At 43.0% G+C, this 15,213-nt stretch overlaps 1 protein-coding gene across 4 annotated transcripts in view; it reads right to left on the reverse strand.

Annotated features, from left to right (window-relative positions):
- EPN2 (epsin 2) overlaps nucleotides 1–13,236 on the reverse strand; it is a 40,860-nt gene extending 27,624 nt beyond the window's left edge. The window contains exon 1 of one of the 4 annotated variants that reach the window (XM_035130998.2): nucleotides 13,119–13,236. The gene's annotated coding sequence lies outside the window, so the exon portion shown is untranslated. Of the gene's footprint in view, nucleotides 1–3,428; nucleotides 3,992–12,526; nucleotides 12,826–13,118 lie in introns of those variants that run through there. The other 3 variants (XM_060282379.1, XM_060282377.1, XM_035131000.2) reach the window with 3 other exon arrangements.
- Nucleotides 13,237–15,213: the final 1,977 nt, after the last annotated feature.

Below are 15,213 nucleotides of genomic sequence, written 5' to 3' on the forward strand. Positions count from 1 at the left end.
CATGAAGCCCTGCAGCAAAGAACTAGGCTGTTTCTCTTTTTATCACATACATCCATGTGCAACATTTAATTAGATCCTCAATGATAAGTATGTAAGTGAATGAACAAATTGCTTTGGGTACCAATTGCGCTGCCTAAGAACACATGCTTTAAAAATATTTCAAAGACTTGTTTCCAAAACTAAACAGGGGAGAAAACAGAACTGTACTGTATGATGCTGCAGAGGAGTGTGTGAAGCTGGGCACAATGCATAAAAGCCCACATGCAGAACACATATTAGGTCTCCTGCGCCATTGTGCAGAAGAGAAAATGCAGCAATTCATGTGAATAGAACAGCATGGAGTGCTGGAACAGCCCCACACACGCTGTCTCACTCTCACACAGGCTATTTAAACACAAAGTTATTCAGAGATGGGGTCAAACTAGGGTTTGGGAAGCAAGCTTTCGTTCAGGAAGGGGGTAGGAACCAGAACTACTCTTCTGAAGTCTACACACTGGTGTTCTTCAAACTCCCAGTCTGTGAAAGGATGACGGCAGCCTTCAAACACTAAACTTATGGAAGTTTTCCATTTCCTCTTTCACCATTCAAACAGTATGCCTGGTTACTGAGAAAAGTAGGCAGGTGGCAAGAGGCAAAGAAGGTTAATTGTCTAAGGGGCTCATTTCTCCAAGATGAAAGTGTATTCATGGTCTAAAGTATTAGGGGAGGGGGAGTTAAAATACATTTCCCAGTACCAGGTTAAAAAAAGAAAGATCCCAAATATTGGAATTTAACTCTCGAATAAGAGTTTGTGGGTGAAGTATGGGCTATGCCAACCTTCCCCAACCTGATGCCCTCCAAATGTAGTTGGATTCCAACTCCTATCAGCCATTGCTAATGTTGTCAACGGGCAGGAATGGTGGGATTTTAATCTGGTCACATCTGGTGGGCAGTAGACTGAAGAATTATACCAAAGATCTCTTACGGTATCAGATTGCTGAAAATTTAACCCCATAATCTTATCTGGGTCGCTTTTGTAAAATAAGTGTATGTTTTCTTTTGTCACAATGAAATCTACAGGAGGAAATACAACTGGCCAACTTACATGGTAATAACGCTCAAGAAAGTGTATGCAATGTGCTCTGGACACTTAAGAAGTGTTGTTATATTATTTGTCATGTTATCTCACAGCACTATTACATGGAATTTAATGTGGTGCACATAGAATTCCCAAGTGGTTCCCCACAGAGGTGCCAAACAGATATATATCCATCAAGCTTCAACAAGGTTCACAGGTCCCTGCCCTGGGACCTATGAACTGCAGATTATGAACATGAGTATTACAAGATTTGAGGCTTTTGTCCTTCCTTTAAGTAAAAGGTAAAGGAACCCTGACAGTTAAGTCCAGTCACAGACGACTCTGGGGTTGTGGCGCTCATCTCGCTTTACAGGCCGAGGGAGCCGGCGTCTGTCCGCAGACAGTTTTTCCAGGTCATGTGGCAAGCATGACTAAGCTGCTTCTGGTGCAACAGAACACAGACACCAGAGCAGCACACGGAAACACCATTTACCTTCCCGCCAGAGTGGTACCCGTACCTATTTATCTACTTGCACTTTTTGGTGTGCTTTCAAACTGCTAGGTTGACAGGAGCTGGGACCAAGCAATGGGAGCTCACCCCATCGCGGGGATTCAAACCGCCGACCTTCTGATCGGCAAGCCCAAGAGGCTCAGTGGTTTAGACCACAGCGCCCCCAAAGTAAGGCACCCCCCAAAAGGTTCCTCATTCAGCCATCAGAAGTATTAACAGGGCAGGGACAGGAAGGGTAACAGGAAACCTGACGCAGCAAGATGCTGTGTCAATGAAGTCTTCTGGATAAAAAAAGAAAAACACCGCAAACAAAAACCACATATTATTAGTCATTCTGAGCAAAGACAGGAAGAAACTGTAGAGTTAGTAAAATAGTGGAGAAATTCTGTTACATCACCATATAATCAACTTGCTGTTGAAAGCATAGAGGGAGAGAAGACTAGGGACACACCTGCCCTGATCATCTGACATTTAATTGAAGGCTGACATTCTCCAGGTTTCTCTGCAGATGCAAAGAGGCCACACTCTAGCTCCTGGTAGCTCTATGGTGAAAGACTTGTACTCTTTGCATCAGGAAATACAGCAGAACACCAGTTCAATTTTAGACTGGCAGTTCACATAAGCTCTAGAACCAACATAGTCAAAGCATATCATCACCCAAGGATGTGATACTCACATAGACTGGACTGTGTTCATTTTGAAACAGAACTTGACCAGTCAGACACAGCTTGACCAGCTGGAGAGTTATTTGAGTTCTTAACAAATAAAAACTTGACATATTTTTCTTCTTTCTTTCTTGGCTGGGGGTCAGAATACATCAAAGATATCCAAAAATAACGTTTAGATGTTTTTGTATGTATGTGTTGCCTCTTGACAAATTTCAAAGCAGTGGGAATTACAAAGAACAAGTAGTATTTATAAACATCTCTGGCAAAAGTAACAACCAAAGTGGGGTATACAATCTGCAGTTGTACAATATTCACACACGCCAGCCAGCCAGCCTTTAGAACATTATGCTGCTGTCACCAGAAATCTACAGCACTTTTGCATTCATGTGTGTCTAAACTCCGGGGAGAGCTACTCCAATAACTTGGGATTACTCTCTGAATTACCAGCACCAGAAGATCAACACACCATTCTAAACAAAAAACAGATAACCCAGCAGGTCCCAAGGGTGTTAAACTTCTACAAATCGTTAAAGAATGAAAACTGCAGTCTTTGGCAAGGGACAGAACTAAGTGTAAAACCAGCCACACACACACACACCCTTTTATTTCCAAATTATTCAACATCTGGAGAAAACCAAAACCTTTGCCCTGCTTTCCAGAGTTATCTACATATCAGGTCCATTTCAATATGCACATAGTTAACAAACATTTATTTATGGAAATGAGTGCTAGCAGGGACAGACCACTGCAAAACACTTCCTAACAGGTTTAACAGATTCAGCACCCAAACAAGTTTGTATGTTTTGGTACTTCATGAGAGTTGTCAAAAGCTTTTAATTTGAATTACACTCAGTTCCATTTCTGCTAGGTATTTTTTAATAAAAAAAAACCTGCAGAAGCAGATTATAAAATCAGATACTATTGTTAAATATCTAGAAGCTGTTTTTTAAAAAAGAAAAAGAAAGAAAGAAGAAAAGCTAACATTCTGAATGTCTGAATGTCAGTAGATGTTTTTGAACGCAACTAAGATAACTCCATGTGCTGCTCTGGTTTGCCAGAAGCGGCTTTGTCATGCTGGCCACATGACCTGGAAGCTATACGCCGGCTCCCTCGGCCAATAATGCGAGATGAGCGCGCAACCCCAGAGTCGGTCACGACTGGACCTAATGGTCAGGGGTCCCTTTACCTTTACCTTTAAGATAACTTTAGTCTTACTTGCTTCAGGCTTCAGCTCTCTTCAGCATTCAGCTGCACATCTTGTAAGTCATTTCAAGCCCCACTTTAAAGATTTAAAAATATGAATTAGGTGGATTAAAAAATATTAATATTTAAAATAAACTAGAGGGACACTCACTGGGTACTAAACTATTGTCTATCCAGTAAAGCGTAGCCATGTTTTTTCCCCCTCTACTGGGGGAAAAAAAATCATAAATTCAACAGCAGCAATATATAACATCTGGAGCCCTGTTAGGATTTCATGATTTCCAGGCTGTATTTTGGGGTGAAAGCCACTTAGTACAACCATCTTCCAGCAGCAATTGTCTTTGCCACAACAAGACGAAGTCAAATTAGGAGGAATAGCACAGCACAGAGACAGAGAAAATCAAGTGCCTCAGATAAATTTTACTTCCTAGTTTACTGACCTGCAGAGTGGGCAGCAGCAGAGCCCTGGAAAGGCAGTCAGGTGCAAGCCTGAGTATGTCATAGAAAAATAAAAAAATTCCTTCAGTAGCACCTTAAAGACCAACTAAGTTTTTATTTTGGTATGAGCTTTCGTGTGCATGCACACTTCGTCAGATAACACGAAAGCTCATACCAAAATAAAAACTTAGTTGGTCTTTAAGGTGCTACTGAAGGAATTTTTTTTATTTTGTTTCGACTCAGACCAACACGGCTATCTACCTGTAACTAGAACTATGTCATAGCAGTTAGACCCATCATTCCCCCCCCCCATTTCTACAAGCTGACCATATATGACCAAAAAATCGCTAAATTTCATCACAATATACCAGCATTTTATTGGTGCCAGATTGGCTTTGTTGTTGCTTTCTGATCCCATCCTGCCCAACATCCACCCTATTTATACTCTCCTCCATCTATTTACTGTTCACTGACATTTTACACAAGTGGGTGTTCACTTGCTCTTATACTGGAGGGGAATAATGTTTCCACAAAGCCTCTGCTGTCTGCTCCTTCGCCAAATGCTACTTTCTGTAAATTGGCTCCAGGAGAAAGTGTACATTCCCTTCTTCTCAAGACATGCTCCTTTATCACAAACAGCTTTGCAAATATCCTCCTCGCTCTGGATACAAATTAACCTAAGATTTTACAAGCATGAGGCCACATTGGGGTTAGGCAAGGTAGGGGCAGTGCTACCTGCACTGACTGGAGGGAGTGTGACAGCATTCAAAGTTAAGAGCACCATAACTTGCAAAAGGGGGCAATCATACTCCTTATCATAGAGTCATGATAACTTTTCTGCAACAGGGAAGACTGTTCCTGAATCTGGTGCCCTCCAGATGTTGCTGGACTACAACTCCCAAGAGCTCGGGCCAAAAAGATGATTAGCTATTCAGCCTTTAAACGATTTTCTTTATGTTAAGGATAAGTTCCTTAATAAACTGAGCTCTTGGAATTTTCCGCATTTTGTTTCTCTTACCTACGAAGAACTCCAATTTGTGCAGGGACTACAACTCCCAGCATCCCTATGCTGCCTGGAGGAAGCAGTAGTCCAACACATCTGGAGAGCACCAGGTTGGAGAAGGCTGGGTTAGGTATTTTCATGAACAAGGCCTTTGGGCTTGATGTTGAGAAGAGCTACTTTAAGTCTCTTGCACACAAAAAAATATCTTTAGTGTACTTTCAATCCTGCTCAGAAGGGGAGCAGCCTTCGCAAAGTGAAAGATTTTTGCAATTCATCATTTTCAACTGCTCTAACCTCCCTGACAACTGCACTTAACAAAGAGGCTCTTTGCCATCTGTTTAAGGCTAAGTGCCTAAAACAGAATTGCCCGTGTTGAGAGTCACCTTCAACACTTCCAACTTAACACTATTAATTCAATTAAGACCAGACACTCCAAGAAAGAGACAATGCTAGATGCACATCAAGACCTTATGGCAGAAATGATGGACGGCAGGAAGGCAAGGAAACATTACATCTCAGCAAAAGACTGGAAAGAATGGTGAGTCCCAAACACAGGTGAAGTTCTTTCACTGTCTACCCCAAATACAATGCTACCTCAGTGTTGCCAAGTAATGGCTTGTAAATTTACAATTTGCACTTAACTTTTACCCATTGCAATGCAGGAAACTGCAGCTACCAATATTCAGCAGGTTAGCAGATACAGCTATTGTACACAGGCCGTAGGTGATGAAGAATTCATGCCTTTGTTAAAGAATTGAGGAATTATATGGTACCAACGAAAGTATGCTTGACACTTGGCCAACTGCAAATATACCAGCCAAACATATCCGCTAATAATGACCCTTTGTTTGATGTTATTGGTAAGGGGTGCTCCAAAGCTAGAAGGCACAAATTTAGATGCACTTTATTCTGTTAACAAAAATCCTGATTCTCATCAAGATGTTTCAAAGCTCATTCAAAAATCAAAAGCAATATGTTCACTGACAGACGTACAATGCCACAGTTTGCATTTTGTAACAGAAAACATTTCAGAGCAGATGTCGTGTTCATGCTTCCAAGTTGTTATGAAGAACAGAACATTTTGAAACTCAAATACCTGCAAACAAGTCCTCTTTAAGGGTCAAAAGAATTGGCAATGTGTAAGATTCGCTGGTTTATTCAAAGTCTCCCAATAAGTAGAGGCAGGGGACAACAACAACGTATAGGACGGCAAGAACGACCTGTTTTGTTTCACAGGTTTACACAAGTTTCTGCAAAGCTCTTAAAAATAAGCTGCATATTGAAAGAGAGTCATGTTAATTGAAGTACTTAAGTCAGCAGGATACTTGTTCAATTTCAATACCCTGCCTACTCGCATCAGAAGCATCAGGCATAGTTAAAAGAGCAGAAAGTTGAAAAAGCCAGCCACCTTAGGATTTCTTGTTTACCCATGAAAACAGTTCACATTATTTAATTATGGCTTTGGAGAGCTGATTATTTCAGTTCATGAATCTTGACAATTCACAAAAAGCAATTTTTCAACCTAATTTAAGAAGAAAAATTAGCCTTCAACACCGCTGAAGGAATAACACACCAAATAAACATGGGCAACATTGCAAAATAAAGGCATTCCAAAATGTAAGTATACTTTTCCCTATAAAAGAAACAGGAATTGCTCCAAGAAGCTTTGGACTATCAATATTTCCATCAGCAAAAATAATTGGGTGCTGGAGTTACACAGCAGAAATTCAAAGAACCAGGCTTCTGAAATTCTGTTCTAAAGGAATTAAACATGACTGAGCCATCATGTAAATGGTAAAAAAACCATTAGAAGTTGATGCCTATTATTCCTGGTTATGTCCAGTATTAGAAATGTGATCTACTACCAACCAAGGTTGCTCTAAAAATCATGGGAGACTGCCATCGAGGAGCCACATAAGCTATAGAAACTATGGGACAATGGGATCAAAACTCATGAAGGCTGCTCCAAGGGCTGATATCCTAAACACACATTCTTTCCATGGCCCATATATTTCAGTGGGGTTTACTTAAGAACAAGCCTAGTTAGGACTGGAAGAGAGAAAAACAACACACCGTTCTGCTGCTTTCCACAGCTACTCCATCCACCGCCATTATTTTCAACCACAGACTGATTAGCATGCAGGAGGAACAGCTGCCACAAACCATAGTCAAGGAAGGAAAACTGTGTTCTGTCTTGTCCTGAATGGCACAGCTTCCTTGCTTCCTAAAAGCCAACATGAGTTTTCACTCGTCAGTTTCTTCAGAGATAGCTTGTGGTAAATAAGGAGATGCACTTATACTGTAGCCAACGAATGTCAGCTGGCTCCAGCTTTAACCACGTGTAAGCCCTGTGAACGTCTAGGCATAATGTATTACTGGAGCCAGACTGATGGGACAGGCACAGCCCTACCCAATCCATCTTGGTCTGATGCAAAGGTAGAAACTGAGGAAGCGAACTGGTCATTTCTGCCTTTTTATTATATTTAACATTTGCATCCCACCCTTCGTCTAAATACACAGCACAGGTAGGAAGGTTATACTAGAAATGACCTGTCGAAGGCCAGATTGCATCCCATTTTCCAAACCCAACGCTCTAGCCACTGCTCCCTACACTGACTTGTATTATTTATTTATTTTATTGCATTTACACCCCACCTTTTCTTCTCCAAAGAACCTGAGGTGGTGCATATGGTTCTCCCCATTCTCATTTAATCCCCACAACAACTCATGTATAAAGTGGCAAGCTACAGCATTTTCGCCCTTCAGGGAATACCTTTCCAAATGAACTGGTCTGCTAGGGAACCAGTTGTGTTGCATATCCTGGGAGCACTTAAAAGACCTGCTGGGTTTCAACATCACCTTTCATGAACCTTGCAGCACACAACACAACACTTTGCAAGGGAAGACTTGGTGGCGGTCAAGCTGCCTTAAGTAAGATTGTCATACTGACCATACATACACAGGAATGTTTGTTAAGCTTCAAAGTTCCCTCGAAGACAGTTTGAAAGCATCACGATTCACAAGAGGGAATGGGTAGCCTAACAGACAATTTGGTTACAGCAGCAAAATTGCCTCAACCCAAATCCTACAGAGATAGAATAGTCAATGTTAGTGCATGCTGATTTCTGAATTCACCAGTTAGAAATATGTATATATATCCTATGACTTATGCATAACAAGATTTTTAAAATCCACTGTTGCAAATAGGAATGGATTCACCTCCAGGCTGCACTACAACAGCCAGAAAGCAGGCCAACATACACCAAGCAAAATAAATATCATGCTATCATTATGTGGGAAGCCCAGATTTGAGCACTACAAGTCGAATGCCTTGTGAGTCAAACGTTTTTGCTCCCGAATGCCGCAAACCCGGAAATGAGTGTTCCAGTTTGTGAACTTTCTTTGGAACCCGAAAGTCCAACGTGGGTTCTGATTGGCTGCGCCTTGGTTTCCAAACGTTTTGGAAGTCGAACGGACTTCCAGAATGGATTCTGTTCGACTTCCAAGGTACGACTGTAACCCCCTTAGGTGTCTCCCAAAGCAGAGGCTGTAGAAAATGGACCACTGCTGAGGTGGTAAGGGGGACAAGGAAAGATTGACAAGGTGGTCCAAAAGGTTACAGTGGTACCTTGGTTTATGACGACAATCCGTTCCGAGGAGCCGGTCGCTCCCTGAGTTTGTTGCTCGCCGAAGGCATGCTTCGGCGCATGCGCGAATTGCCAATAGAGCGCTTCTGCGCACACGCGTGCTGCGCAGATTGCTTCTGAGCATCCGTGCATGTGGAACCCAGATGTAAATACTTCCGGGTCCACGGCGGTCGCTCTCCGAATTCGTCGTAAACGGAGGCGGTCGCAAACCGAGGTTCCACTGTACATAAACTGGATCTGGCCCACAGGCTGCCCGTTTTCTGGCCCAATCTAATGACTAGAACTGATCTCCAACTTCAGAACTGTTTGCATTTGTGGCAATCTTTTACAAAGCTGTAAGATTCACTGCTTAGAAGTTTTCTAACATCTATTTTTTTCGATGTAAACAAACAATAAATTAATATGGCCACTACACAAGTTCCTTGAGGCTTCATCCCCATAAGTGGTGTATGCCATTTAGCAATGGCGTAGAGCAACTATTTTTAAGGGTTCCCTGAGATCATGCAGGAAAAATGCCGTCAACTTCAAGGCACAAAGGCATCCAGGGAATCAACTCTACTCTGCTAAGCTTGTCAAGTGGTTACAGAAAGCTATCCGGTTTATTTATACCAAGCACAATACATATTACAGTATTCCTAAAAGCTGCAAACACCCCAAAATATTCATATCTACAAGTCAGTACTTGAAAATTCATCTGTCTAGTTTGGCTGGTTTAGTTTGATCCACGACATACGTCAGCCAGCACTGCTCTGCATGAAAATTACACACAAGACATCTGCTAAGATCAGAAGGAATTAAGGTAATCTGAGAATGTCAGTAAATAACATTACCAAAGAATACTTCCATTCCAATTAGAAATTCCTTTTAGGCTGCAATCCCAAACACAGTGGGAGGAAGCCCCATTTAACTCAATGGGTCTTACTTCTGTGCAGGCATTTGTCAGATTTTTTTTGGCAGTACACGAGAACTACAGAATAATTGAAATAGTTAGTTTTTTTCCATTTACCATCTCTAACAACACAGAGATGGTAAATGGAAAAAAATTAACTACGGTATTTCAATTATTCTGTAGTTCTCATGTACTGCCAAAAAAAAAAATACCCTAAAATGGCTGTGAAACCCTAAGTGGCTGTTTCACATACCACACAACGTAGTACAATAGAAATTTCCATTACCTGTAAAAATTACCAATCGGATATGTAAGTTAAGGCTACACAGGTGTATTTCAATTACAATGGTACCTCTACTTACGAATAACTCTACTTACGAATGTTTCTACTTACGAACGGAGCTCCGTCCGCCACCTTGGATGCGGTTTAGATAGGATTTTTTCTACTTACGAATTTTTAGATAGGGTTGCTTCGACTTACGAATTTTTTCTCCCAATGCATTCCTATGGGATTTGACTTACAATTTTTTTCGACTTACGAATGTGCGTTCGGAACGCATTAAATTCGTAAGTAGAGGTACCACTGTATTACAGTGTTCAACTCAGCATGTAAGAGGAAACATATGTGAGGCTATTGTAGGAACATGTGCTTTTCTGTAGTTTGGTCCTACAAATAAGATACTCAGAATTCAGTCTCATTTTTAAATGGAATTTACTCCAGCACGTCAAAATGCAAGTAGATAAATAGGAACCGCTACAGCGGGAAGGTAAACGGCGTTTCCATGTGCTGCTCCGGTTTGCCAGAAGCGGCTTCGTCATGCTGGCCACATGACCTGGAAGCTATATGCTGGCTCCCTCGGCCAATGATGCGAGATGAGCGCGCAACCCCAGAGTCGGTCACGACTGCACCTAATGGTCAGGGGTCCCTTTACCTTTACCTTTTAAGCATTCTTAGAACTACAGTCAACTACAAGCCCATTCTTTCACAGAAGTAAACCTGAGTGAAATATGTAGGCTATAGTGCTGAGTAACCTGCAGTCATGTTAGGCACTCTTACCTAATTTGGAAGTGGAGGTAAGGGGGAGGCATTTTAAAAGACGAAAATTCACCACACATATTTATATTTATTTCTCTGATTGGCATTAAAGAAAAACCAACACAGAACACAACTTAAGTTTCTCGGTTATTGTACTAGGAATAACAAAATAATTCAGAATATAATCAAGAGCACAAATTACCAGTATTAGCAGAGAAATTAGATTTTCATCATGACCAGTAACTTTTTTTCAGATCAGAACAGTAAAGATGTTTTTGTACAGTTATAGTAGAGCAGCACGATTATTTTGTGTTAGCAAAGCTATGTATCACGTTCAAAGGGGCAACTCCCTATGCAACTACAATTTTAATGCATATTTTTACATTATGTTCTCCAGATCCAATAACTAATCAGACTTTTTTTAAAAAAATGAAGAAAAAGTCAGCTGCAAATCTATAAGTTTAGGGTGTCAGGGGATTTAAAATGTATTCAGTTAGATAGATACACATTGTGCAGCTCATCAGCCCCCTTTCTGAGAAATTTCAATCAAATCTAAGCTAGGCAGAAATGGAAAACAGATATTTCCCTGCCATTAGCTGTACTGTAGTGGTATTGCAAGGATAAGCTTAGATTTGCTGCTCAGGGGGTGGGGGGGAAATCAGTGGCTAGACTTTGCTGCCACAATATGAAGTAACTGTTGCTGCCAGCCTAATGGAGACAACAAAGGCTACTTGGAATGCAGGGTGTTAATTTCAAGGCAGCACTACACGCCACCTTGACACACTCGTGCACAAACGCACGGAAAAACAAATGCCTTCCAAACCTTGCCCAAGCCCATAAAACACCCCCATACACACCCTGCTTGTCCATGCTCCCATTGCAACCCATGTATGTACAGTGGTACCTCGGTTTATGAACACAATTGGTTCCGGAAGTCTGTTCATAAACTGAAGCGTTCATAAACTGAAGCAAACTTTCCCATTGAAAGTAATGGAAAGTGAATTAATCCGTTCCAGACGGTCCGCGGAGTAAGCGTTCATAAACTGAAGCAAACTTTCCCATTGAAAGTAATGGAAAGTGGATTAATCCGTTCCAGACGGGTCTGCGGAGTACTTAAACTGAAGCGTTCATAAACTGAAGCATGGGTGTAATTGGTTCCGGAAGTCTGTTCATAAACTGAAGCGTTCATAAACTGAAGCAAACTTTCCCATTGAAAGTAATGGAAAATGAATTAATCCGTTCCAGATGGGTCCGCGGCGTTCATAAACCGAAAATTCATAAACCGAGGTGTTCATAAACCGAGGTTCCACTGTACTGTACTATAAAGACTCCCCAAAGCATAGCCCCAAGAACCCACACCCCTCAACGTCTTCCAGTGTCTCTTCTCGTCCCACCCATCTCACAGCAACATAAGCCAACACAAATAAGCTTAGCATGTGCCTTCTGGATACACACAGACACAGCAGCCTTGGCAAGAGCCAAAGCCACACGACCCAACCCACCTCCCCACTATCTTCCTCCCTCCCTTTATGCACCCACACTTCACTATCCCCGAACTACCACCTTCGAGATATCCATTCACTTTAATCCCCAAACACGTCCCTCTACTCTACACCCATAAATCTACCTCTTCCCTCCCATGCTTATGGTGCACCCTGTTTCAGGAAACCCCAACTTCTTATCGCATGCCCCACCTCTTCTGCATCTGAGGAGTCTCACAATAGCCAGTATAAACAGAAATATATTTACAAAACCAGCCTATGTATCAGGTAAGTTAGTACTAAAAACAGCAGCGCTGTAAAAACAAACAAAAAACCAAATCTTCACATTGAAATGTTGACCCCTTGGGGAGCAGAGCTTCATAATGGATCACTTACTGAACTCACCCCTAAGGAGTAGGGTATGCATGCGTGCAATTGATAAGGCATTGTAGATACCAGTCGGTGAATATATATGATGTATTACATAGATGTAACAGATACTTAATGCATATGTACATCTCCATAACCTACGAGTCAATGCATAAATATTTTAAGACGCCTATGTTAATACATCAAATGTAACAAATACTTACCAGTCAGTTCAGTTTAGCACACAGAAACAAAGCAAAACAGGTTAAAAGAAGCAGAAAGGAAGCAAAACTGGGAAGATTTAAAATGCCATAGAGACACACACACTAAAAGGGGGGGGGCACCCCAGGTAATATTTACAATGCCCAACTTAACCCAGCAGCAAGCCCATCCATCCATCTATATTGCCAAACCAGAGCTAAAAATGCCACATGGGAAGAGGCAGAGGAAGCGGCGCCAATTGGGGGTGGGGTGCAAAGATGCATTTCACGTCTCAGAGGCGCTTGCCCCCCCCCCCAGATACCCGCTTTGCAGACCCCGCCCCAAGCAACCCCGAGCCCTGGCCGACCCCCTTCACCCCGCCCGCCCCCCCCAAAAAAATTCTCCCTCCTCCGTCTGCCCCAAACCCGCTTCGGGGACGCACACGCCCCCCACCCAGCAGCCACGCTTGCTCTTTCCCCACCTCCCCTTCCAGCCTGCGGCGGGGGCTGAGGGAGGGTCGGCCGCCCCTTCCCACCGCGGCCACCTGAGGCCCAGGTCCGGCCCACCTCCCCTCCATAAATAAATTTTAACAAGCAACAACAACCCCCCCCCCACCTGCTGCTGCTGCTGCCGCTTCTCTCGCAGGGCCCAAGTGGCTCCTCCGGACTGGAGCGCCGCCAGGAGCAGCAACAGCAGCAGCAGGAGGAGCAGGAGCAGGAGGAGGAGCGTCGTGGTCGCCGCCGCCGCCGCCGCCTCTCGGACTGGGTTTGACACCCGCCGCCCACACGCGCCATCCAACATGGCGGAGGGAGGGAGGCACGGAGAGGGATGGGGAGAGCGAGACAGGCAACGCGCGCTCCCGGGCGGGCGAGCAAGCGAGCGCGCCGTCCCGCCACAGAGAGAAACAAGTGGGGGCGGGCGGGGGGGGGTGTCTTCTCCTGATTGTGTGAGCGCGCGCGCGCGCGTTCTCGCCCATACCGTAGTTGTTTCCCCCCTCCTCACAAGTGATAAATGTGAGAGGATTTATCCACCGGCCTCTGTTTTCTTTGGGGTGGGAGGTCGTAGGAAATGGGAGCCCCCCCCCCCTGAAAAAAGAAAAGTAAAGCCCCTCTATATGGGGGGGGCGAGTGTTTTGTGTCTGTGTGTGTATGGACACAAGTAAATAAATAAGATCACGCCCTCTTTTCTTTGGCTCGCTCTTCTGTTTTTTTTGAGGCGGGGAAGTCGGTGGCTGGGTATAAATAAAGAATCCCGCTTTTTGGAGGGGGAAATGGGAGTAAGGCCCCCCCTTTAGGGGAGCAAGCACATATTTATATACAAGAAATAAATGGCTTTTTTGAGGGGGGGAGAGTCTAAATATAAAGACTAAACTTGCCCTTCCTTAGGGGAGTGAGCAGAAGTATGTATATACATACAAAAAAAAAATAAGATTGCTCCTTTTTTTGAGGTGGGGGCAGTCTGTGCATAGATACAAACCCACCTAACCCCTTTTGGCGGGGAAAATGTAATGGAAGCGTATGTGTATATATAAATAAGGCTCCTCCTCTCTTTTTTATTTGTCTGTCTATACAAATAAATGGCTCCTTTTTGAAGGGGGCAGTCTTTTTTGTGTGTTGGGGGAGATGTTGAAGGGAAGTGTGTGTATACTGTATTCATAACATGTACAGTATATAAATGAGGCACTCACACATCTTTTTAGTGGTGAAATAAACATAAGACCTGCCCCCTCTCAGGTTTTGTTTTGTTTTTGCTTGTTTGTTTGAGGAATTGCATCAGGAAAATATTTCCCAGGGGGTGAAACATTTTATATATATATATATATATATATATATATATATATATATATATATATAGGAATGTAAACATAAACACATAAATAAAATACTTACTGGCCAGATGTTTTGTGACGAAAGGGTGTCTCCCCTCAATTATCAAATTTCCCGCCATTTTCTAAGGGACGTTTTAATGTCCTTGTCTGAGGAGAATTTGAAGGACTGAAGGAATGAGAGAGCAGAAGCAAGAAAAAAAAACAAAACTTTTTTGCTGAGAATAAGAGTCAGGTTCACTGAACTCAACTCGATAGGACCTACTTCTCAGTAGGCCTGCCATTGCTCACACTGCTAATATTATCGTGAGAGAATTGTCCAAAGACTATGACAGCATAAATGCCATACATTTCAAGATCATTTTCCCTGCCAGAACCCCGGGAACCGTAGTTTGTTCCCTTGCGGAACTACCATTCCCAGCACCCTTAACAAAATACAGTTCCCATGATACTTTGAGGGGGGGGAGCTGTGCAGATGTGGCCAGATGCATAAGAGAGTGGGGCTCCTGCACCTTTTAATAGTTGAATCGGGAATTTTAGAAAGTGCAGCACCTACTACAGATTCCACATGCACAACCATTGAAGGTGCAGGAGGGGCTCCTTGCATCTGGCCCAGGGCCAGATTTATGTATAAGCTAAACAAGCGATAGGTTAAGGCCCCACTCTCTTGGGGGGGGGCAAATAAATAAGGTAAAAAACAAATAAAATAAAACCTACATACAGCTACAGTGTTTTGTAGGCTCCTATGATGTAAGTCAAGGGACCCAGGTGGCGCTGTGGGCTAAACCACTGAGCCTAGGGCTTGCTGATCAGAAGGTCGGCGGTTCGAATCCCTGTGACGGGGTAAGCTCCCGTTGCTTGGTCCCAGCTCCTGCCAACCTAGCA

This window comes from Zootoca vivipara, chromosome 14, assembly GCF_963506605.1.
Source record: "Zootoca vivipara chromosome 14, rZooViv1.1, whole genome shotgun sequence".
NCBI lineage: Eukaryota > Metazoa > Chordata > Lepidosauria > Squamata > Lacertidae > Zootoca > Zootoca vivipara.